Here is a 23,604-nt window from a genome sequence, read left to right on the forward strand (position 1 = left end):
ACAGGAAAAAGCAGCCTTCTTCCTTCTGCAGCCTTGCCGTCTCCATCTAGCGCGCTCCCCGTGTGTCCCCCGCCACCTGCAGAGCCTAATAGGGAGCAGCAGGCCAGAGGGCCCCGGCCCAGAACCACGAGGCAGAGCATCAAAGGTTGAGTGTATAGCTTAGTAACTAGCACAGTGGCCATTCCCAGGGTAAACCCCAGTGTATGCCAAGAAAGAGGCTGGACATCCTAGAAGCTAAAGATTTCCTAAAACATTCACAGGTCATCAGTCATCTTTCAGGCTTATTTTCATCGTTACCAGTGAGTTCTGTTTGCTGTCTTTGTGACCTAATTCACATGTTCTTTACTGTCTTAGGATTTTACTTTTCATCTGACATCCCCCACCCTGAGTCTATTATCCTATAGACCGTGGAACTTTAGGGAGAAGGTGTGAGTGGGCCCAGGCCCCTCCGAAGGTGGGCAGTGCAGTCTTGGGCCTACAGCCTCGTGCCCATCTTCTCAGTCATCTTGCATCATCTGAAGTATTTATGTCATTGATAGAAAAATCATGCTTCCTTTGGTCCCTTCACTAATGTCCCTGAAAGTGCTTTGCTCAGGGCCCTGATCTTTGTAGGCATTTATACTCGTTTATAGAATTGGAATCAGGAGTCCTGATCACGTGAATTGTAAGCATTTGATTTTGTACTGCTGGTATTTTTCTCCAGTGGATTTCTACGTGTAAGCCTTGCCTTACCCACTAGATGACAGTCTTCTCGAGGGCAGATCTGTGTGTTAGGTGCGCCTGGATTTGGAGTCAACAGAATTAAGTGCACACCCCAGCTCTGACACTTATTAAGTAATTTAAGCAAGTTATTTAATCTCTCTCAACCTTCGTTGCCTCTTCTGCAAAATAGGGAATAGTATCTATTCTTACTGGGTTGTGATGGTGAAATGAAGTGGTATCATAACACAGAATCTGGTATTTAATAGATGTTTAATAACTTACTTCCTTTCTCCTCCCTTTATCTTATATAACTATTTTAACATATCTCATTATGCTAGGAATGCAGTAACACTGGTGACCTGACTTAACCGAAATAGAGAAGTTGTGGAATCCTTTTAGGAGAGAATCTGAAATATCTTTATACAACTTCCCTCCTTTCCAGGCATCTAGAACATTGGGTATCCCAATAACAATTAAAAATATTTATAATGGCTGGAAGTTATTTCTAGAGAGGAAGGTCGTCTTCAGTGTGTGTGGATGTGAGCGGCCGGATACAGTGTCAGAACAATAGCTATTCATTGTGTCGGTTTCAAAGCTGGCACCGGCAAGCTAGTATTCTAGTGTTATTCCCACACAAATAAATCTCAAGCAAGATTTCCATGACCCGATGGATTGGTGTAAACAGCTCATTGCAAGAGCTTTTTATGTCTATCCCCATGTCACTCATTTAAACATTCAGTGCTTCTCAGAGAGTCTTGTAAGCACAGCTTACAAATTAATGATTTTTTTTTTGTTTAAACAAATGTTCATCAAGCCCTACCCTCAGGATTGTGTTTTGTTGCTGAGTACACATGGTAAACAGCTTGGTTCCTTCCACCAGAGCTGTCGATGGGAGATTCAGCCATCAGATAACCCAGGCTGAAGGAAAAGTCCTTTAAAGGTGCTGAAACGATAACAGGCTGACCGAGGCCTGCGGGCGGCCAGAGGTCCTGACTCCTGGGCCAAAGAATAATGACAGGCTTTTTATTTTTAAGTAGTGGTTAGTATTTGATAGCACTTAATATTTGCAGTGACCTTTACAGCTATTGTTATTAGTTATTCCTCCCATCGGCTCTGAACTCAATGACAAAACTATTTTTACTCAAGTCCGCCAACCCCCTCTCCTTCCACTCCAGTCACAAGACCTGTGTGGTTCTCAGCACGTTGTGCAGACCTTCGTTTAGGTGTCAGCTCCATTTCCTCATGAACAACGATCTCAGTGATAAAGAACATTTTGAAACAACATAAAATGCAGTGCATTTTAATATACTCATGTAAGTCGAATCGTGTCACTTCTCTGCTTTCAACCCCACAGCAGTTCCTCAGCTCACTTGGTATCAAAGCCGAAGTCTTGACAATGGCCTGGAAGACCTGCCACCCCTCTGCCACTGATTGGGCCTCACCTCTTCCCCTTCACCTTCTCCCTAACCTGCTCCAGTCATGGGGGTCTCTTTGCAGTTCCTCCAACCAGGCAGGCTCCTGTCCTGGGCTTTTGCATGGGTTGTATCCTCTGCCTCAAATGTTTCTCCTTCAGATACCTACATGGCTGACTCTCTCACCTCCTTCAAGTCTCTGCTTAGATGTCAAGGAGGTCTCCCCTGCCAGCCTAATTTAAAACTGCAACTATGATCAAGTAATTAAAGCCTTTTAATGAACTATATAATTTACTCAGCTATGTTTATTTTCTCTCCCCCCATAAGACTGTAAAATCCACGCAGGCAGGGATCTTTGTCTATTTAGTTCACTGCTATGTACCAAGCACCTAGAACAATGCACGTAGAAGGCATGTAATAAATATTTGGTGAATGAACAAATACTACTCCTCTGAAGGCCATTGTAATGCAATTTGACCTACAGACTTAGAATGCATCTCAACATGTGGCTTATCTTTATATTCCTTAGCAGTAGTTCCTATGCTTATTTTCCACTCATAACAAACAATTCATTTTGATAGCAATTCTGTAGAGATAAATGAAACACACAGATTCTTAAGGTTGCAAGGAAGTGTAAAATCTCAGTGTTGCAACAAGGAAAGGAGTTTATGGGTATTCTAGCCCGAACACTCATCTATTCTAATCCCATCAGCTCCCGTGCCATGCTGTATTACACTCTCTTTCCATCTTTATAAGGGGATAGAAGGATATAGGGGTTAAAAGGATAGGCTCTGCGATTGGGAAGCTCTATCGTCTAATTCTTGTTCCATCAATGTCTACTGCGTGAACAAGGTATTTTAGCCTCTCCCCCCCTCAGTCTCCTCATCTGTAAAATGGTGATAAAAAGTAGTCTCCATCTCGTGGAGTTTTGTGAGGATTAATGAGCTAAGGCATATAAAGATATTGGCTTATAATAAGCGTTAAATAAATATTAGCTACTATTATTAATTCTGATTTTTTTAAAGATTTATTTTATTATTTATTTATTTATTTAATTTATTATTGGCTGCGTCGGGTCTTAGTTGCGGCACGCGGGATCTTCGTTGAGGTCTGAGGGATCTTTCGTTGCAGTGTGCGGACTCTTTGTTGCAGCACGCGGGCTTCTCTCTAGTTGTGGCTTACAGGCTCCAGGGTGTGGGCTCTGTAGTTGTGGTGTGCAAGTTCCAGAGCAGTGGGCTCTGTAGTTTGCGTCATGCGGGCTCTCTAGTTGAGGCGCGTGAGCTTGGTAGTTGTGGTGCGCGGGCTTAGTTGCCCTGGGATCTTAGTTCCCTGACCAGGGATCGAACCCGCATCCCCTGCGTTGTAAGTCGGATTCTTTACCACTGGACCACCAGGGAAATCCCAATTCTGATTTTTAGAAAGTTCTTAATGTTGAGCTTAATCAAGTCTTATTGAATAAATACAACTGATTTAACCTATTTTACCAGCTTGGCATGGGGATTAAAATATAATAGATATATCTTTTTCCCCCTGTTAGTTGCCGGAATATCTTCCTGCTCACACCAGTAGGAAGTCCAAAATCTCTCTCTTAACCCCTGCACTTCCTACCTCTTCTAAACATATAAGAACACCAAGAACACCCTTCATTCATTCTGCAAGGGTCAGTCCCGGTTCCAAATGCAGGCAGAGAAAAACCTGGGGAGTCTGCATGGTCTGTTGGTGTTGCTGCCTCTCACCAGGCGGTGACACTGAACTCTGGCTATGCATGGTCCAGCACCACTGCCCACTGCTGCGGGCATTCTCTTCTCACCCTAGAGCCTTTGTGTGGTGTGTGTGCTTGGGCTCCAAGGTGGCAGCTCTTTCAGTTCATAGTCTCAGTCATTGTTCTCAAGTCGCTCCCACATCAGAAGGGTTTCTAGTCTCAGCCACGGGCTGTGTTGGAACAAGCCCCCCACACCCCTGCAGGAGTTACCCTGCAGCCCTGCTGGTAACCCAAGACCATCAGACTAGACTGCTCCTTTTCTCATGGTGTGTTACCCTTCGAGAACTTTGGTTCCTTTCCTCTCAAAGGGTTTCTTATGGGGTCTATCCTAACCCATGAGGGAGATTCTAATAACATCTCCTCCCAGGAGGTCCCTGACATTTGTGCAGTTGCTCCACTTCTCAGAGATCAGCTCTGCATAACAAGGGGTGTTGATCGAAGGGGCAGGCTTTGTCAGGCCACAGGTAGCTTTACTAGACTCTCCCTGCAGGCCAGTGGGGCACGGCATCTTACAGCATTGAAAATAAGAGTGACCGGGGCTTCCCTGGTGGCGCAGTGGTTGAGAATCTGCCTGCCAATGCAGGGGACACGGGTTCGAGCTCTGGTCTGGGAAGATCCCACATGCCGCGGAGCAACTGGGCCCGCGAGCCACAACTACTGAGCCTGCGCGTTTGGAGCCTGTGCTCCGCAACAAGAGAGGCCGCGATTGTGAGAGGCCCGCGCACCGCGATGAGGAGTGGCCCCCGCTTGCCACAACTAGAGAAAGCCCTCGCACAGAAACGAAGACCCAACACAGCCAAAAATAAATAAATAAATTAAAAAAAAAAAAAAGAGTGACCACTTAATGACTCTTTGCCTGAACCAGGAAAATCTGTACTTACTTTGGCAGAAAGTAAGCGACATTACCTAGCTAACTAATTTCAGGTTGCGCCTTACCAAACGCCCCGTTATACTTATGTTCACTGGGTCTGGTTCTACTTCTTTAAGTCAGTACAAGCCTCCCGCTCCTTCTCTTTGACAGACTTCACCCCCTAGAAAGTAACTAGGATTCTTTTCTTCTCCACTGGTTCCCCAACTTACAGGGTGATTTTAGGCATGTTTTCTTAGCAATAATAGCTGATCTTTATTGAGCTTACTATATGCCAAGCACTGTGCTAAGTACTCTGATGTATTATCTAATTTAGTCTTTGAACAATCCCTTGAGGTAGGTGTCATACCCCTCTTCTGTAGATGAGGAAATTGAGGCTTAGGAAGACTGAGTAGCATGCCCAAGGTCACACAGCTGCTAGAATTTGAACCCAGGCTGTCTGGCTCCAGAGTCCACAGTGATGCAATGCTGCTTCCCTAATTCAACCTCACAGAACTGTGGTTCTACAAAACAGAGATAATGCTCATCTCGGAATATCCTGGTAAGGATCAGATGTGATAAAGTATGAAAAAGGGATTAGTGCAGTGGTTCCATTAGTGCTCAAAAGATGTTCGTTTGCCACCTTTTCCCTCCAGTCAAATTGAGCATCTCATATCTTAACTACTTCACATTTTTAAAGTGCCTGACACAGAGTGGGTGCTCAGTGGGCGGTAACCCCTCCTGCCATTACAGTCTGTGGTTTGAAGCCCCCTCCCTATCCTGAGTGCTCCCCTCTAGCTCATTTAGATCTTAGACTGTGGCACCCAGAACTACACATGATACACCAGGTGGGCTTGGATAAAGCAGAGTGCAAGGGACAGTCTGCTCCCACGGAGAGTGAGGTCCCTATCAGGCGGTCCCTAAATTGTGTCATATTACCTGCAGTTATTCCTTTTTTTAGTTCATCATTTACACTGTCAACAAGTATTGAAATTGCTGCCAGTCAGATCCTGGACATCTCTTTACTTAGGCTGTAACTGATCCACACCTCACTTGGCCTGTCCCTGGGTAATTGATTTTTTCTTTTCCAAAAATGTCCTCTTTTTTTTTCTGATTTCTTAAATACTACATGTTTGTTGGAAAAATGCAGAAAATCACAAAGAAGAAAATTAAAGTCACCATGAATAGCATGATCCAGAGATAACCACTATTCATTCTTGCATATATATCTTCCCAGCATATGTGTATGCGTGTATTTCTTTTTTACAAAATTAGGGTCATACTATTCAAAATATATTTTCAGTCTGCCACTTCTCACCATTTCCTCCCAACCTAAGCCACCATCGTCTTTTTTCTTAAAATACCACAAAACTGGGGACTTCCCTGGTGACGCAGCGGTTAAGAATCCACCTGCCAATGCAGGGGACACAGGTTCGATCCCTGGTCCGGGAAGATCCCACATGACACGGAGCATCTAAGCCCATGTGCCACAACTACTGAGCCTGCGCTCTACAGCCCGTGAACCACAACTACTGAGCCCGCGTGCCACAACTACTGAAGCCCGCGCGCCTAGAGCCCGTGCTCTGCGACAAGAGAAGCCACGGCAATGAGAAGCCTGCACACTGCAACTTAGAGCAGCCCCCGCTCACCGCAACTAGAGAAAGCCCGCGCACAACGAAGACCCAACGCAGTCAAAAATAAAAAATTAAATTAAAAAATTACCACTAAACTATTAAGTTATTATTGCCCAAAATAGGTTTCCCTACTTCCTTTCTTACCCCCCTACAGTCTGTTCTCCAAAACGTAGCCAATGACCCTTTAAGATCTTAACTCTCTCCTGCTCACAATCTCCAGTGGCTTCCCATGTCACATAAAATAAAACCCCAGAGCTTCCCTTGGCTGGAAGGACCCTGCATGGCGAGGCCTCTCCAACCTCATTTCCTTCTCCTCTCCCCATTGCACACTGTGCTCCAGCCTCATGTGCTTCCTTCCAATCCAAGCCCTTTCCTGCTTTAGGGCCTTTGCTCTTCCCAGGGCTGCGTGGCTCCAGCCTCTCATTTCAGTCCCTGATTAGTACCGTCCCTCAGAGACCACCTTCCCCAAAGAGTACCTCGGCCTCCATCACCTCCTCTCCCTAACCCTGATTCATTTTCTTCATTGCCTTAGTTATTCTCCTGTAACATGACGTTCATGGCCGTCATATTCCATCATATATATGTACTATCAATTCCCTATTGTTAGACTTTTAGGCTGTTTTCCTTTTTTGGCATTAGCATTTATTATTAATATTTTCTCTTTATAGCTTTCATTTTATAAGATTCCACCATTTCAGCCAGACAAGATAGTTGGGCTCTTGATAACTTCTCTAATCAGGTACTGTTCTAAATGCTTTAATACATACTAATTTAATCTACCTCATCTAGTGAGGTTGATACAGTTATTCTCCCCATTTTCCAGAGGGGGAAATTGAGTCAGAGAGTATAAGTAGCTCTGTTAACATCACACAGCTAACAAGGGGTGGAACTAAGATCCAAACACAGGCTCTTTGCTTCCTCAGCTGCCCTCTAAACCCCTCTTCCACCCCACCACTGCCTCCTGGTCTTTCTCCCAGCAGATGTCAGCAAACTTCCTTTGTTCTGCAAGCCAAGACCCCTGTCTGTATAGAGAGGCACTGAAGACCAAGTTCTGTGACATTAAAATCCCTCTACAGACGGATGCTAACCTGTTCTCCAGTCCTCTTTGAGGAAAATAGTTGAGCCACTCTGAGTTCTTACTTGTACTGTCACAGAGTCTGTACTTTTCTACCTGGTTCACAAAGAGATTGTGAAGCCTTGTTTGTTACCATTTCCTAAGTGGATAATGTCTGTGGCACAGAGTTACCATTTGAGGAACGCCGTGAGCGGGATGAGGTTGGGGTGACCAGCATTCATCTTCCTGGGTCGACACAAGGCATCGAATCTGTGCTAGAATTTTGCTAACAGTCTTTGGTACTTATATTGAAACATTTGCCCCTCTGCAAGTTTCTGGAAGTTCTTCCATGCTTCATAAACTCTTACATGTTATCACAGTGCCATTTTAAAGATATTATAATCATGAACTCGTGTTCTTTGAGCATCCTGGGGCTGTATATCTTGCCGTCCCTGTTGCAGCGCATATTTGGGAGCACTTAGAGATGCTGCCGAGTCAGAATTCATCGGAGCCTGGAGCCTTAAATACGGTGGCAGGTACCCTCCTCCTATCTCCTCACTATCTCAGACTTTAATTTCCCCTTGGCCATGTTTGTGTTCTCCATTCTGGCTCGCAGATCATTCTTCTTGATAGAGAAGATGGAAACAAACTAGGAATTGAGTAATTCTGTGTTCACTATATTATGTCTAAGTTAACAGTGTCATCTGCCCCAAGCAGTAGGCGAACCCTTCTCTTGTTCTTTTTCTTGTTCTAAACGTTGCTGTTCTGTGTGCGTTAATCCCAAACCCAGCCTTCCACTTCCCTGACTTGATTCTTTCATTTTATGCCATTCTTTTGTGTCTGCTCTTGGCTGCAAATTCCTCCTTCCTGCCTTTGTAAGTGTCCTTGTAAATACAAACTGATTGGAGACATAGTGATTTCTTTGGATAACTCCCTCTCTTCTTCCTCTCCGGAATTAGGTATGAATAGATAATCTTGGAGCCTTCAATCTTTTCAGAATCAAGCTCTATATGATTAGAGTCTCTGACCATGGGATCAGAGCATCTAGCCTAGTGCCTTACACATAGGAGACCTGCAAGAGTGGTAACAGCACAGTAATGGCCACCCTTTGAGTGTTTACCATGATTCAGGCACTGTGCTTTACATATCTTATCTCATTTAATTCCCATAATTGACATATGAGGTAGGTCTTGTTATTCATGATTATCGTGAGGAACCTGAGCTACGGGGAGGTGACATTTGCACAGCTGTGAGGGCAGAGCTGCGAGCCTGACTCAGGTATGTACAGATTCCTGAGTGTGTACTTTAACCTCCACATTATGCTGCCCTCTGTGTTTGTTAAGTCCATCGAACCACACCTTCTTTTCGCCGGACTTGTGGAGTTCTGCTTTCCTTCAATCACAGGAACATTAGCTGCTCATATTCCCTCCTTCGGCTCTTACAAATCATGTGATGGCAAGGCCCCTTTCTCTCCAAGTGCCAGTCAGCTCCGTTCTGTCATCCGTCTAGTTCTCCCTCATTGGCCAACAATAGGTCCAAGCAGCAGCTCTCGTCACCGTATCTTTGTCTTTCTATGATGTGAGATTGTCAGCAGAGCAAGGCTTGAGTGAATTAAATGCTCTGCTTCTGGCAGAGTGGGGCTCCTAACAGACCTCTGGATGGTTCTTCCATCATTCCTCAGCCTGCAGAGAACAGGCCCTGATGAGGGAATGACAGGTGTGCCTGGCCAGGTGGGCCTGAGGGGAACCGACCCTGCATCTTGCTGCCTCCTCACTGAACTTTTCATGCTCTGGGAATATTACATCGGTTTGAAGGGTTTTCTTCAACTATGATTTACATGCGACCTACTCTCAAAAAGAATGTGAAGTGGTTTACAATAAAACATGTCACAAATAGAGTTAAAACACATTTTTAAAAGTAGAGGCAGTCAGAGAGAGGTCAGAAATCACTCGGTTTGAATCCCTGACAAGAAGTTTTATGGCACATGAATATATTTGATTAATTCCCGATACAACTGTCTAGGTTTGTGGGGATGGGGAAGGAACTCTGCAGATGGGGAAAACCTAGAACCTCAAGGGCCTGTTCTATACACACAGTCAAAATCAAACAGCATCATGCCTAGTGACGTCCATGGAAATACTCATTAATACCACCTCGTCTCAGGAAGCCTCAGGGGAAGGCAGCAGGGGGGCAATTGCATGGGTTAATCCTAAATTTAGAGTAGCTAATCTGCCCAAGGGTCATAGCCAGGATAATTCATCATTGTCGTCGACCAAGGACCACAATAAATTTGTCTTTAAATTTTAATACCTAATTCACATATTACACGGCTAGAACTCACACTGTCTGTTTATCTCTGTTATTATCTTTAAGCAGAGAATTGGTATGAATCATAAAGGAACCTTTTAAAATTACCACACTTCTTCAAGGGAAGTTCATGCTATGGCTTATCTGCTGAACAAGATTTCCAGTAGAGAATGGATGAGAGAGGAATGAATGAATGAATGAATGAATGAGTGCCCACATGGACCCACAACACCATGAATCAGTCTCATACTGGCTGTGCCACAAAGAGTTCATTCATTAAGGCTGGGCGTGTCCCCTGGCAGCTCTTCCCACTGTGACAGAGGCTGGCACCAGGGGAGTTGTGAATCAGACTGGCGGGCAGCACCATGACGCAAGACATTGCGGGACAGGGCAAGGAGCTCAGGTACCTTGCTGACCCCCTCCAGACACACACCTTCAACCACCTTGATAGTTTTACTGTGATCAAGTTTATTCTACAGCCAGATGGAAACATAGAGAAGGATCATTGGCAGCGGAGGGTGAGTCCATGAATTTCTATGCCATCAGAGGTGTGACAGCACTCAAAGCTACCAAATGAACCTGAGACCCCTGGTGGGCCTTTTCCTGGTCCCCTACAATTCTATAGGGGCATTTCTTTAGTTCACTGAATGGAATCAGTATGCTAAGACAACCTAGAAACTGAGTGCTGGCCAGGTTCGGTTAAAAACCAAAACAGGCTGAACAATGAAATATCAGGCAACAGATCTAACTAAAACTATTATTTTAGTTCTTTCTGTTTCCCTAATGTGAAGATTCTAAGTATATAGTTATTTATGGGAGAGGTAGTAGTTATTTTTTGTAAGCAAATACTGATATTCTCCTGGGTACAGGAAGTCATTACAAATGGGGATAATTAGACAGGGGAAATGACATTGATAAGTCTGGGTGTGGCTGTTTTTTGTCAGCTTGATGGAATTTGGTGAGTAATAATTTTTAAAAATATCTTGTAAGGTTGGATGAAAATATATAATGTAAAAACCTTTGGAGTATTATAGCAAATCCAATCTCCACAAGTGATTATGTAAATTTACTTGATTTACCTAGTGTTCGTTGACTACCTAGTTGTTCATCCATCCATCCATCTATTCACCCACCCATCCCTCCACCATTCACTCATTCAACACTTATAATGGGCTGATTTGTGTCCCCCCAAAGTTTACATGTTGAAGTCCTAACTTCCAGTATCTCAGAATGTGACTGTATTTGGAGATATGTTCTTTAAGGAGCTTATTAATTTAAAATGAGATTATTAGGGTGGGCCCTAATCCAATATGACCTGTGTCCTTTTAAAAAGAGGAAATTTAGACAGAAATGTACAAAGGGAAGATCATGTGAAGACACAAGGAGAAGGTGGTCATCTGCAGGCAGAGGAGAGAGGCCTCAGAAGAAACCAGCCATGCTGACACCTTGATCTCAGATTTCTAACCTCCAAAATTGTGAGAAAATACATTTCTGTTGTTTACATCACAAATTTCTGTTGTTTAAGTACTACATTGTGGCACTTGGTTATGGTAACCCTAGCAAACTACTACAAGCATTTATAATATACCAGGGCCCTGTGCTAGACATGAATAAGATACCTTTTCTGCCTTCAAAGAGCTCCCAGCCGGCTAGGTGCAAAACACTGCTAACTGTTAGGGAAACTATAAGGCTACAGTGATGAATCAGATACTTAGTTTTGTGAGATGTTCACATTCTATAAACCAAAGCTCTTGCTCCCATCAGTCTGACTATTGGGGCTACTAATTGGCACGTGCCTTCATTTTATTTTGAATTCTGACAAAAATTTTCCAGGGTGAGGGGTCAGCTGGGAGTTAAGTGAAATTTATATCAGCCATAGGAACTAAATACCTGCAGAGGTATGGGAGGTGTTTTTTTTTTTTTTTTTTAATTCACGTGGGATCATTTAGGTATAAAACAATCTTCAGACCATTTCTGCTACTTTCAACCTGTCAGAAAGCTCATTTTCACGGTAAAATCCTATCTTCCCGGCAGATCTATTTACTCCCAGCTCACAGGGCTTTAGCTGATCTCCAGAGTAAGCAGAGGGGACAGCAGTGACAGCTGGCACCCTGGTTCACTCAGATTCTGTTTGTCCAGTTACTGTTTACATGGAGCCTCTAACTTAGGGAACGAATCATGACTCAGACCAACGTGGAGGACGTGGAGCAGGATTTGGAATAGAACACAGTCACACATTTTAGCAAACAGCATGAACCAAACTATAGAAACATGGAAGTTTTAGAGCTTTAAGGACTTTGGATGTTGTCCAGTCTAAAAAAGAAAATTCCTTGTTTTGTAGAATTGGAGTGAGAGACACAGGTGAAGTGTTAAGTGACTTACCTACAGTCAAAAGACTAGCTAGTATCAGCAGTCATGACAAAGTAGTATTTAATATATTCTTGTAAGTATTTGTGTGTGTGTGTGTGTGTATATATATATATAATTCAAATTTTCTTGAATAAAAATGCTTAGAAAAAAAAAAAAAAAAAGACTACCTAGTAGCAAAAATGGGATGAAAACCCTTGTCTCTTGCTCCAAGCCCAGCTCTCTTTTCTGCTGCTGTACGTTCAGGTTTGGGAAATTGTGCTCCACAGCTAATCCCTTCACAGACACCATGTCTGGGATTCAGGTGCATTGTTGCCGAACAGAGAGCGCTATCTAGTCCTTGGTTTTGGTCTGAGCAGCTGGGAGTCCTGTTGGTGTGGGAAACCGAGTCAGGCAAGTATAGCCCTCTTTTCTATTCAAAAATAGAGCTGTTTTTTAACATAACAAATGTGAAAGAAATGGGAAGAAGAAACAAATGCTTATTAGGCACCACCTATGTGGCAGGCCCTATGCCGGCGCTTCACAGCATCCTTGAGGCAGGTATGGTTATCCCCATATTAAGAGCTCATGGTACCAGTGGACAGTTCCAGGATTTGTTCTGTTCCACAGCCTGCGATTCTCCCGCTATTCTACACTGCCTCACTTGGCATGATTAATAAATGTTATAAGGCTAAACTAAGTTATATTAAGATGTAAAGACACACAAACAGAGTAATATCTGTTAACCTTCAGCTTTTCTCAATCAGTCACTGTTCCTGCAGCACTGGTTCAAACTCCAGGCTAAAATAGAAACACCATTGAAGCCCATTTTGAACTCCCCTTGGCCAGAAATTTGCCCAGAGTTATATAACTTTGGGGCAGCTTTGCATCAAGAGCCATTGCTGGAAGCTTTCACTTAACCCTTATAAGGAAGGAGATTCACCATCTCCATGGGGCCTCTTCTCTTGCTTAGCAGGTCTGGCTTCTTTGTCAGCTGAGATGCAGATGCCTTCTATGAAGATCAATTTTTTAATCCAGAAATGTCCTTGGGTACCATGTCCTGCTCTCATGGTCAGAAATCTGAGTGCTTAGGTCTAGTGTATATTATTTTTTCTTTCATAGACACATGAGAGAAAGGCCACAGGGATATATAGTGACTGTGTCAGTCTGGCTCACTTAGATTCTGTTTATGTAATGAATGCTGACATCCCAGGCACTGTGTGTTCTCCCAGGCACCATATTAAGTCTTTTCTGTAGATGGTCTCCCTTAAGACTCAGAGTAATGTTATGTTGCACTGACCTATTTTGCAGAGGTGTAAACTCACTTAGGAAGATCAAATACCCAGCCAGGTTCACACTGCCATCAAGAAGCAGAGCTGAGCTTCGAAACCAGACTGTCTGTGAAAAGCCCTGGACTTCCTTTTTTTTTTTTTTTTTTTAACATCTTTATTGGAGTATAATTGCTTTACAATGGTGTATTAGTTTCTGCTTTATAACAAAGTGAGTCAGCTATACATATACATATATCCCCATATCTCCTCCCTCTTGCATCTCCCTCCCACCCTCCCTATCCCAACCCTCTAGGTGGTCACAAAGCACCAAGCTGATCTCCCTGTGCTATGCGGCTGCTTCCCACTAGCTATCTGTTTTACATTTGGTAGTATATATAAGTCCATGCCACTCTCTCACTTTGTCCCAGCTTACCCTTCCCCCTCCCCGTGTCCTCAAGTCAATTCTCTACGTCTGCAACTTTATTCCTGTCCTGCCTCTAGGTTCTTTAGAACCTTTTTTTTTTTTTAGATTCCATATATATGTGTTAGCATATGCTATTTATTTTTCTCTTTCTGACTCACTTCACTCTGTATGGCAGTCTCTAGGTCCATCCACCTCACTACAAATAACTCAATTTCGTTTCTTTTTATGGGTGAGTAACATTCCATTGTATATATGTGCCACATCTTCTTTATCCATTCATCTGTCGATGGACACTTAGATTGCTTCCATATCCTGGCTATTGTAAATAGAGCTGCAATGAACATTGTGGTACATGACTCTTTTTGAATTATGGTTTTCTCAGGGTATATGCACAGTAGTGGGATTGCTGAGTCATAGGGTAGTTCTATTTTTAGCTTTTTAAGGAAACTCCATACTGTTCTGCATAGTGGCTGTATCAATTTACATTCCCACCAACAGTGCAAGAGTGTTCCCTTTTCTCCACACCCTCTCCATCATTTTTTGTTTGTAGATTTTTTGATGATGGCCATTCTGACTTGTGTGAGGTGATATCTCATTGTAGTTTTGATTTGCATTTCTCTAATGATTAGTGATGTTGAGCATCCTTTCATGTGTTTGTTGGCAATCTGTATATCTTTTTTGGAGAAATGTCTATTTAGGTCTTCTGCCCATTTTTGGATTGGGTAGTTTGTGTTTTTGATACTGAGCTGCATGAGCTGCTTGTAAATTTTGGAGATTAATCCTTTGCCAGTTGCTTCATTTGCAAATATTTTCCCCCATTCTGAGGGTTGTCTTTTGGTCTTGTTTATGGTTTCCTTTGCTGTGCAAAAGCTTGTAAGTTTCATTAGGTCCCATTTGTTTATTTTTGTTTTTATTTCCATTTTTCTAGGAGGTGGGTCAAAAGGATCTGGCTGTGATTTATGTCATAAAGTGTTCTGCCTATGTTTTCCTCTAAGAGTTTTATAGTGTCTGGCCTTACGTTTAGGTCTTTGATCCATTGTGAGTTTATTTTTGTGTATGGTGTTAGGGAGTGTTCTAATTTCATTCTTTTACATATAGCTGTCCAGTTTTCCCAGCACCACTTATTGAAAAGGCTGTCTTTTCTCCATTGTATATTCTTGCCTCCTTTATCAAAAATAAGGTGACCATATGTATGTGGGTTTATCTCTGGGCTTTCTATCCTGTTCTATTGATCTATATTTCTGTTTTTGTGCCAGTACCATACTGTCTTGATTACTGTAGCTTTGTAGTAGAGTCTGAAGTCCAGGAGCCTGATTTCTCCAGCTCCATTTTTCTTTCTCAAGATTGCTTTGGCTATTCGGGGTCTTTTGTGTTTCCATACAAATTCTGAAATTTTTTGCTCTAGTTCTGTGAAAATGCCAGTGGTAGTTTGATAGGGATTGCATTGAATCTGTAGATTGCTTTGGGTAGTATAGTCATTTTCACAATGTTGATTCTTCCAATCCAATAACATGGTATATCTCTCCATCTGTTTGTATCATCTTTAATTTCTTTCATCAGTGTCTTATAGTTTTCGGCATACAGGTCTTTTGTCTCCTTAGGTAGGTTTATTCCTAGGTATTTTATTCTTTTTGTTTCAGTGGTAAATGGGAGTGTTTCCTTAATTTCTGTTTCAGATTTTTCATCATGAGTGTATAGGAATGCAAGAGATTTCTGTGCATTAATTTTGTATCCTGCTACTTTACCAAATTCATTGATTAGCTCTCATAGTTTTCTGGTAGCATCTTTAGGATTCCCTATGTATGGTATCATGTCATCTGGAAACAGTGACAGCTTTACTTCTTTTTTTCCGATTTGGATTCCTTTTATTTCTTTTTCTTCTCTGATTGCTGTGGCTAAAACTTCCAAAACTATGTTGAATAATAGTGGTGAGAGTGGACAACCTTGTCTTATTCCTGATCTTAGTGGAAATGGTTTCAGTTTTTCACCATTGAGAACGATGTTGGCTGTGGGTTTGTCATATATGGCCTTTATTATGTTGAGGTAAGTTCGTTCTGTGCCTACTTTCTGGAGGGTTTTTATCATAAATGGGTGTTGAATTTTGTCAAAAGCTTTTTCTGCATCTATTGAGATGATCATATGGTTTTTCTCCTTCAATTTGTTAATATGGTTTATCACATTGATTGATTTGCATATATTGAAGAATTCTTGCATTCCTGCAAAACCCTGAACTTTCAAACCACTGTGCATGCTGCCTCCTGACTCTCTGTTTCTTTGCGCATTTCTCTAGCCAGGAGATTTTCTCCACCTGACCATTTATTTTCCATAATTCTTGCTCTTGGAACAGATAATTTTCAAGGTCCCTTTGAGTATTGAAATTCCATGACTGATTAAAGTTATAATTTATGCAGTTTGATTCATTTGCACTAATGCCCGTGTTCATTTATTACATTAATTCCTCTACTGAAGGTTCCAACAGCTTTTCAGTTTACTTACAGATCTCCTGATGCTATAGAACTCATGCTGCTTTTCCCAGAATAACATTTAAAACCTGAATTTTAAAAATGTAAGGTTTAAAAACATATCCAAAAGGATTTTATCATGCACGCAACATATCGATTTTCCATATGGACCAAAATAGTCATTTTAAGCCCCGTTCTCTTGGTTGTCTTTCCCTAGTCTCACAGATGCAGTGCTAATTGCTTGCAGCTTCGGGCTCTTTTTAACATGAGGTAACAATCTGAGCGTCTTGGGCTTGAGTGCTGCATTTGTTAGGCATGCCTGGCCTGGAATTGGCCTTGACTCATCAGGATGCTGAATCTGCACAGAGGTCAACTCCTCTGAACTTCAAGAAGCTTCCTGGAGAACCTCCTGTTGTGCTCCTCTCAAACATGGTATGAGAGCCAGTGGTGTCACTGGTTCTGCAGCTAGGGCATCTCTTATTCGGACCTGGCAGCTTTTGGTGATGGCCCTTTTAGACCAGCTCCAGCATCTAAGTCCTTCTAGTCAAGCTGTGCTTGTAGAGAATGTTTCTGGAAGGGGACGTTGTTCACAGACCTACTGGCTGGACTTGCTCCAGTGTCTGAGTGGCTCTTTGCAGCCAAAGGCACACCCGACTTGGGACACATCTAAAATTCATTCTGACTGGATTGAGAAAGCAAGGAAGACGAAAAAGAAAGGAAATGACAAGATTCTACAGTCACATCTGTAATTAGGGAGCGTCAGGGCATAACGTGGGAGAATTTCTGGATCTTGTTTTGTTTGCATCTTATCTGTAACTCTGGTCATTGGAGTCAGACAAGCCTGGTTCCAACCAAGCTCTGCTATTGATGGCTGTGCAATAATGAAGACATCATTTGACTCCCAAGCCTCAGTTTCCTCATCTGTGAATTGGGATGATCGTACCTCCCCCGTGCGTATGTTGTGAGGACAACATGTAATGATGCTGCTAAAGCTCCCAGGCGCCCTGTGCTCCACTGTGCAGCCAGTGCACAGGCACCAACTACATGACGCTGTTTTTGCTCCCCTCCTCCCCTCCCCTACAGAGGACACATGCTAGAAAAATAAGGTTCCTGCAAACTAGCATTTTAGGAGCACTTACACAGGTGTGTGCCATGCGGTGCATGTGCGCTTGATGAGGTTTGAGTAAATATAACTTTAAAATCATATTTTAGATATACTTAGGGAGTTACAGAAAGGTGCCCCAGGGTAGGCTGCTTTAGAAAGACAATAATAACTTTATGAATTAATTTAGGCTTTTTACATATCGTATTTTCACCAAATTAGACAACCTCCTCCCCACCTCACAGCTCCCTAGAGGAACAAAAGCAATGAGCAAACAGTGCTTGCCTCCTGGGGATGCACAGTCCCTCCTTCTGGGGTTTTCTCCTGAAGGTCACCCCATTCAATGCAGCTGTCAGGGGCTTGCTACTCTTCCCTTTTGATAAGGAGACATAGACCCAGGTCCTAGGCTGGCTAAGACTTGAGCAAGAATGTTGAAGTTGGAGAGTCAAGACGAGTCTGTGTCGGAGGCTTAGCAGAGGGCAAGGAAGCTGCCTTGCAGGGAGCTGCAGGGAGCTGCCTGAGGCCACCTGACTCAGGATGGTCCTCGCCTTGCCGCACAGATCATATTCCTAGTAAATCCACGTGAAGCATTAGAACTGTACCCAGCACAAAGTAAGTGATGCTTGTTAACCATCATTATTACTGCTACTATTATTATTATAGCGCTTGTTACGAGGCTCTCTGGGATTTGGCTTGAGTTGTCTTTCCGAAATGGTCTTCTGTCTTACAGAATTGAGGGGTGGATTTTGGAACCAACAGTTTCACAGCATATGAAGGAGCAATTTGACAGCCTTGGGATTGATTCCACAAGTCATGGGAGACCCTCTGCGTCCTCCTTACTCTCCCTAAATAGCCAGGACTAGCTGAGCCCTGGCTGGGTTGTTCAGGTTTACCTGCACGATTGCCGTCTCCTGAGCTGGGTGGAAGTGATGAGCACCTCATTGTGTATTCATCGGATGGGCTGATGGAAATGGGATGCAGCCAGACTGCTAAGACCACACTGTCCTGCATTTAGGCCTCAGAAATCTGATTCCAAGAATGTACATCTTGCATTACAATCTAGATGTCCAGAGGAAAGTTTTGGACAAAATAACCCAGACCCAGGTCTTGGTAATTTAAAGCCTGGGTGAAACGGGGCACAAAGAGCCCAGAGGAGCCGGCTGGGGAGATGTGGAAGATTCGAGGTGCCAGACGGTTGGCTTCTCTCCAAATGTTTACCACCCTGGTGCCATGGGGCTGTGGGTAACCCATGTGCTCATTCTCTCCCCTTCTCTCCCCCTCCCTCCTTCTCTCCCCCTCTCTCCTTTTCTCTCCCTTCCTCCTCAGATTTTCCATAGGTTGGAGAAACTCAGGAACCTACTGACCCAGAGGGAGGGTGATGAGACAAATGAAACGGAGGAATCAGACTGACCCTGCCTTGGCTGAGGATACCATGAAGTTTAAGGGCTGGCCCCGGACTTTGAACCCCAGCCTCACCCACCTCTGCCTGGGTGTGCCTTTCTTCCCTGGAGGCCTTGGTCCTCTGGATAGAGAATGGCAAGAGGCCTGGGACCAAATCTCCAGGAAGCAGGAAGACTGTGGCCGCCACTGATTCAGACAGAGCCCACGAGAACAAGGGCTGCTCTTTCCTCTTGGCCTCATGCCCCACCCCCACCCTGCCCTGTGGTACCCAGGCTGCCTGTACCGCTTGGATGCCACAGACTTGCCGGGGGCCTCCTGAGAGACCTCAGAGGCTTGCAGCTGGTGGGGCCGTTAGTCAGCGTGTCTCTGAGTTCACCTCCCAGAGGAGAACGCATATGCTGCTGGGGCCAACGGCACTCCTCACTGATGTGTCCGCTGCCTAGGCAGTAGTTGTTCGGTCTGGCATTGCTTTCTCTTCTTCCTAAAGCATAATATCACACGGAGTCCTGAGCCCTGAGCCCAGTCTAGCCTCTGGGACAGAAGAATTTGTGCTTTTGTAAACCCACAATACTGCAGGTACTACACAGGGAAGTGTTTCTCCAATTCCTACCTTCCCCCAACAACTATGTATCAAACCAGAGGAATGACCTTACGGTGAAAGGAAGGTGTCTTGTGACTGTCATTGCTCCACTTCCTGGGGCCAGCAGCCTGTGGATGGATGGCACCAGAGGCCAAGAGGGTGGCGAGCTGCAGACGTGGGCACCAATCATGTGGGGCAGGGGGGTGGGCACAGACTGGCACTGCTTGGGCACACCCTTAGAGCCCCGACTTCTCTCCTGTGTCCCCCGACCCACCCCAGCACGCTGCTACCGGGCTCCCAGGTGCTGGCCAACCCCCATGGCTCAGTTGCCCCCAGCCACACTTAGGACCCCTTTCCAGGGGTCCTCTTGGACCTATTCCAGGGGCACATGGCAAAGGAAGGCCTTTCATCCAGGGATCTCACACTCACCAAAGGCTTCAAATTTGGATTTAAAAAATTTTATCTTCAAAGATATGCTAATAGGACTAAAAGAAGGAAATGATCATCGGCTTTAAACTTCTGCCAGACTTTGGTACCATGCCCATGAATTTTAAAAATAAATCCTGCTATTATGTTGTGAATAGGATGATCCCACTGCCTTGTGTGTGTTTTAAATTTTACACGTGTCACAAGCCTTCATTTATTAAATGTAAATTTCTAAAATATTTCACAATTTTTGAAACCCTGTTTGGACATGTCTTTGTTTTCACATGCCTGGAGCCTCAGAGGATGAAAGCATCCCGGGCCTCTCTTGACCATCATCCACTCTCCTCTTGGTGGGCTGTGGGAAAAGCCGTTCCCTTTCCACATTGTCATTTTAACCTCAGAAAATCTAAGGTGCAGCTCCCTGTTTCGTTACAGCAGCTGACCTATAATGGAAGAGGCCTTCAAGGTTTAGGCATGTACAGTTCAGCCCCTTTCTCACTCCATTTTAAACACTGTTTTCTTCCGTACAGTAAGGCTGCCTTACTTACTCACCTGCTTACCAGCTCTGGGGGAATGACTGGTAATCTTGAATCCCTTACCCTTAGACAATGGGGTTCAACCATGGCTGCACATTGGAATCAAGGCTGGGGGAATTCAAAAACCTGATGCCTGAGTCCCACCCCTAGAGATTCTGATTTACTTGATATTGGATGTGATCTGGGCATTGGAAATTTTAAATCCTCCCCAGGTGATTTTAATATGTTGCCAACTTTCAGAAACACTACCCTAAGACACGCAAGTATTAGCATGCATCAGAATAACGTGGAGAGGGGTTTGTTAAGAATCAGGTGGCTAGACCCCATCCCCACAGTTTCTGAATCAGTTTCTGGATTGTGCCTGATGGTTTGCATTTCTAACAAGTTCCCAGGTGAAGCGACGCTGCTAGTTCAAGGACCGCATTTTGAGAACCACTATCCTAAAAGAAAGCAAGCCAGGGAGATGGGCTGGGAGGGAAATGTGAGTGAATGCACAAAGATCCAGCTCTTCCTTATTCTCAAACTCTGCTGTTGGCTTCAGAGGCGGGAAACCCTAAGCGCCATAGCTGCTGCTGTGCAGAAAACCCATGTGGGGTTGAGCTGAGTCCAGAAAGCCAGAGTCTCGTTTGGATGAAGCATGGACCTGCAACAGAGTCTAGAGGTCTGGATCAGCTCTGTCCAATGAGAATATAATGCAAGCCACAAATGTGAGTCACATACATACTTTCATATTTTCTACCCACATTAAAAAATTAGATATGAATTTTAACTATGTATGTATTTAACCTAATTTTCCAAAATCTTATCATTTTGACATGTCATCAACATAAATTATTAGTGAGATATTTTACATTCTTTTTTTCATGCCAAGTCTTTGGAACCGGGTATGTGTTTTACAGGAGCACATCTCAGTTCGAACTAGCCACCCTTCAGTGGCCACCTGTGGACAGTGCATGTCTGGATACACCAAGTACTGGGGCCATCAGCTTCTGAAGAAGGGCTGATGCATGGAGGTCAGCAGGCGGACCCCTCCTTCCCGCCCCTCCTAGAGCCCCTGGAATCTGTTCTCCGCATCTGAGAATCTTCCCGTGTTCACCATCAGTGCTTCTGGAGACCGTGAGAGGTGAAGAGGGCCAGATCAGGTCTGCAGGGCTTGTTTCTTCATGTCTGTGTGTCTGAGATCAGACTCTAAGAGGCTTTCACAGCCACCTCTCCCCCTTTCCAGACTTAAGCATCGACAGATACGAGCAGAGACCCTGGGTGTTGGTGGGAGAAGCTGAGGCTTTGGTTGGGGAGAAATGGGTGTCTGAGTTAGACTGAGGAGGGGAGCGAGGGGAGAGCTGTGGTTGGCCTGAACAGCCATGAGTGTTCGTTTGAATGCTGCAAGCAGGCGTGAGCTGACAGTTCCAACGCTTTCACTGGCCAGAGCACCGTGGGTTTTTACAGCACTGGGTCGACAGCCATCGTGCTCTTCCCGTGGCATGCTGCCCTCTGTCCAGTTGCAGTCATTCACCGTGCAAGTACTGAGTGCCTACCGCATGTGCCAGTATACCGGGAAGCCAGTAGACTGTAGTTATTGGGATCACGTTTTGGAGTCAGGCAGGCCTGAGTTCGAATCCCCACTTTTGCAGTATGATCTTAGGAAGTTTTTTTGATCTCTAAACCATAGTTTCTTCATTTGCAAAATGGGGATAATAACACCTATACCTCAGAAATCTTGTGAGGATAAAGTGAGGTGATATATGTCATTTCTGAGCTCAGGTCCTGGCTCACAGGCACTCAGTGAACGGCGGCAGCCGGGACGAGGTGAGGTGAGTGAGGGGCACTGTGTGGAGATCTCATCACCATCACCATTGTTGCTCTTGAGTTATTACACCATAGTAGATGCCCCAGGAATTACCAAGCTGCACAAGGCCTGGTCCTTTCTCACCAGGGGCAGAGGGTCCATAACAGGAGAGGAGATGTACAGACGAGTCGAAGATGAGCTAGGTGTGATGATTGCCTTGAGAGAGGAAGGAGGAATCGCTTCCACCCAAGGGATTTAGAGACTGTGCCCTTGAAGAATGGACAAGAAGTCTACTGGCAGAGATTGAGGGGAAGGACAGTTTATGGAGAGAATGGCTTGATCAGAAGCCCCAGAGGTGAAGGACTGTGCCCAGGGAGTACCGAATGGTTGTGACACTGGTGCATGGAGACAGCTAAAAGGGGTTTGAAAGAGGCTGGTTGCAGCCCATTTGTACAGGGCTTACGTGCCAGGCTAAGGAGTTTGGACTGTGTTTGGTGAAAAATAGAAAGCCATATAGACAGCAGCCCAGGAAGGAATGACTAAAGTAATGATGAATACTTTTTCCTTTTGAAACAGAGGGGTTTTGAGAGTCAGAATTTACTGACACTGCCCCGTCAAAATTGAACACAAACTTTCATGCCTTGAGACACAGGTAACTTGTAAATCATGTTATCCATTACCACCCCTTCCCAATCCCACTCCCCAAAGGAACTCTTGTTACCACTGTGGTGGGTAGCCTTCCAGACTTTCCTCTGTACAAAGACAACATATAGAGATTAAAAAGATTTTAACCAAAATTGGAGCATAGTATACTTACTGTTCTGCCATTTACTTTTTTATTGTAACTAACTCCCCATTCCCCCTCCTCCAGCCTCTAGTAACCACCACTCTTCTTCCTATTTTTACAACTTTGGCCACTCTAGGTACCTCACATAGATGGAATCATACATTATTTGTCCTTTTGTGACTGGCTTATCTCATTTAGCATAATGTCTTCAAGGTTTATCTATGTTATACTATAGAATGTGTCAGAATTTCCTTCCTTTTTAAGGCTGAATAATATCCCATTGCGTGTATATACTACTTTTTGTTTGTCCATTCATCTATTATTGAACACTTGGGTTGCTTTCATCTTCTGGCTCTTGTCTGCTATGTACTTTTAAAATAATATATTGTGGGCATGTTTCCCTGTGAGTTCCTATAGAGCCAGCTCATTCTTCATGGCTGCCTAATATTCCATTGTATGGAAGTGACTAGTCTAGAATCACACAATCAGCTAGTGGTGTAGTGGGGATTTGAAAACAGTTCTTTCTGGCTCCAAAGGCTGAGCACTTTTCACCACTCCAGGAGACATGACGGACGTGTACGTTTTGAGCCACCGTGTGGCCTGCATGGTGTTAGGCAAGTATAAAATAATGTGATACAATTTGATTGAGTTCTGAGAGGATTCTGATAAATGAAGTGATGAGAGTGGGTAGAGGCCAGATCTAGCCCTGAATTAGGAGTCTTCCCACGACAGAGTTATGGCCAGTGACACTCAGATTGATTTTCC

This window comes from Balaenoptera ricei, chromosome 2 (genome assembly GCF_028023285.1).
Source record: "Balaenoptera ricei isolate mBalRic1 chromosome 2, mBalRic1.hap2, whole genome shotgun sequence".
NCBI lineage: Eukaryota > Metazoa > Chordata > Mammalia > Artiodactyla > Balaenopteridae > Balaenoptera > Balaenoptera ricei.